The sequence below is a fragment of the Schistocerca americana genome, chromosome 1, assembly GCF_021461395.2.
Source record: "Schistocerca americana isolate TAMUIC-IGC-003095 chromosome 1, iqSchAmer2.1, whole genome shotgun sequence".
Classification (NCBI taxonomy): Eukaryota; Metazoa; Arthropoda; class Insecta; order Orthoptera; family Acrididae; genus Schistocerca; species Schistocerca americana.
In genome coordinates, this window is record NC_060119.1 from 487,680,038 (window position 1) to 487,682,940 (window position 2,903).

A 2,903-nucleotide genomic window follows, 5' to 3' on the forward strand; every position below is an offset into this window, starting at 1 on the left:
ATACAAACGAACGTTATTGATCTGTATATATTTCTATATTTAGATTCACCGCTTTTGATTCTAGGTCAGAGGATTAGCAGTACAGCTGGTTTTTCATACACAAAGACCAAACTGTAAAATGTGAAACATGAACATGTCTGTTACGTATCTCTGCAGAAGATAAAGAACAATGTAAATTGTCGCAGCATGTATAAGGAATCCAAACTTGATCCGTATGGTACATTTTAAAGCGCACTAATTTACACAAGCGTGATTATGCTCTGCCAAAACCTGCAGCTGTTAACGCTATCAAGAAGCTTTCCGCTGCGTGTCGGCAACGCTGGGACAAACTCTCTCTCATTTTATACAGGTTATTCATAAAACATCCGAAATTGTTTATAAATCAATGTCGCTGTTAATGATTATTCATAGATCAATCTGCTTTTTCACTAACACTTTCATTCGAAATACTACTAATTTAAGAACAGGGGAAATTGTATGAAAATAGTTTTAATAATAGCTATACATAAGGAAAAAATCGAGAAGCGGGTTGTCGTTCACTATAATCGAACGACTTCTCGAGGACTACTAAGACTTGCTTTACAGGTAAACAAAGTAACAGCAGTAATGAATAGCAAAAGAAAATTAAACTCATGGTGATATAAAAATAAGAAAGAACGCGAGGAAGTATGCCACTATCTAGAAAATGATTTTTTTCCTAGAGAAATTTGGAGCAGGTGGCAAACGGTTCCGTGCTGACAACATACAAGTACGAAGTGTGTACACAACGTCCTTACCCAAAAGTATCATGCCTGAAACTGCAAGTCTGTATTTCCTGAATTTTTAGGTTTTCCTGCTGTGAATGAGTAATTTGCTCTTAAAACGGGCAACTGCTTTTATTTTCTTTTTGATTGTAGTCCCATTACTTCACTGAGTACTCACTGAAGTAATTAGCATAGTTTAATAATGATGTATAAGTATTTATATGTGTTGTAACTTCAGGCTAACTGCTTGTATGTTTGTTTTCACTGATCACAGCTGTGAACACTCTGATCATTAATTATTTCCGTCATGCAAACAAGACTGTAGAAACAAACTTTTGTTAAACTGACACGAGTCTGAAATCCTACAGTTCATTTCTTCGTGAAAATCATACGCTTTTGCGGGGATGTCATATCGTTCGCGTCTGATCACTGGGTCATTCTAGCACCTTTTGGTACTGTATCTAAAACACATAATAAATTTTCTAAGAATTGCCTTCGTTCAGTTGAATTCCATAAACTGTAAAATTGTCGCAGTATTACTGTTCCATATATTATCCTCAGCAACACACGAATTACTGTCTAACAGTGCATTTATACATGTAGTCACTGAAATAATTATTGCGAACGCATTGCTACTTCTTCCCTTCTCGAGCAAGAAATAGAATTCCATTTCCATCGACATCGTTTCTTGCTTTCCGTAATATGTACACCATCGGCTTATTTGTCATTAAACACCTGAAAGCATATTTCGTCGTCATCTTCGGGAAAATTATTACGCATTCTCCTTCTAGTCCTCAATAAATTTAATGACGTTAGTAGTAAGGCATATGTTCCATGTTCACTGTGATGGGCAAGAACAAGCACGTGATCAAGGTAGTTCGCTTTACCGCCGGGGCTAAAGACGCCTTTGTCGGTTATTTATAAACGTTTCATTGTTTAAGAAAATATAAATGATGCAAGAACGCAGAGAAACTCGTGAATGCAGTACTGTTTCATACTTGCATAGCTTACCCGTCACGCTGCCCTGAGGCTTTGGCAAAACTCCAAAATACATACGTCAGGTTTAGACTCCCTACATTCTTCACACTTTTCCTCTAATTAGCCGTCTTCACAAGGCACACAGTTGCCATAAGTCCGCAAATCCATCCAATAAAATTAATCGCCCTGGGAATTCTTTATGCGATCGTCAAGGGGGCAATGAACAAAAGCAGAGAACAGGAATGATGCAGCATAAAATACGCCGCTATCAGAATGGGCGGACATCTATGGAGAAATGTTATCTCCATCTACTTTAATTAGCGGACTAATTACTCTTTCGGCTGACAAAGAAGCAGGTGTTGTGGCGGCGGACAGTGGGTTAAAGCCGTCAGCGAAATATTGATCGCTGCCGGCGCACCTAATGAGGTGTCCGGCGTTATTTACGACGCTGCTTGCAACAGGAAGGAAGACACCTCAGCGCCGTGCTGTGCTGCGATCGCCGATAGTGAGGGGAAGGAGGTACATGTGATCGCGCCGAGCGCCACGTGTCCGGCGAACGGTGGACAGTGGACGGCGCAGGCCTACAGAACTGTAGTCCCTTCTCACCAACCGGAGCGAGTGGTAGGTATCGTACGTGAAGGTTACATTTCACCACAACAATAGTTCCTGCCCGCGTTTCTAGATGACATACCTCAGAACGCAAAGGTTTCCTCTGTTTACGAATTGGCCCTGAGCACTATGGTTCAAATGGCCCTGAGCACTATGGGACTTAACATCTATGGTCATCAGTCACCTAGAACTTAGAACTACTTAAACCTAACTAACCTAAGGACATCACACAACACCCAGCCATCACGAGGCAGAGAAAATCCCTGACCCCGCCGGGAATCGAACCCGGGAACCCGGGCGTGGGAAGCGAGAACGCTACCGCCCGACCACGAGCTGCGGGGCGTTTTCAAATTAAAAACTATTATGTACAGCTACGTATCTGCTCGAGGATCATCGAAAGGAGTATGGCGAGGTACAAAGTGTCTCCCATGTCTCACTCAGTCTCATGTGGAACATATGAAAAACGACTGCGGTATCGCTATTATCTGCAATATCTCTAGTTTTGCCCTCATGGTCATTATGTGAGGTGTTTGTTGAAGGAAGACACACATCTCTTGACTGCCATTACATGTA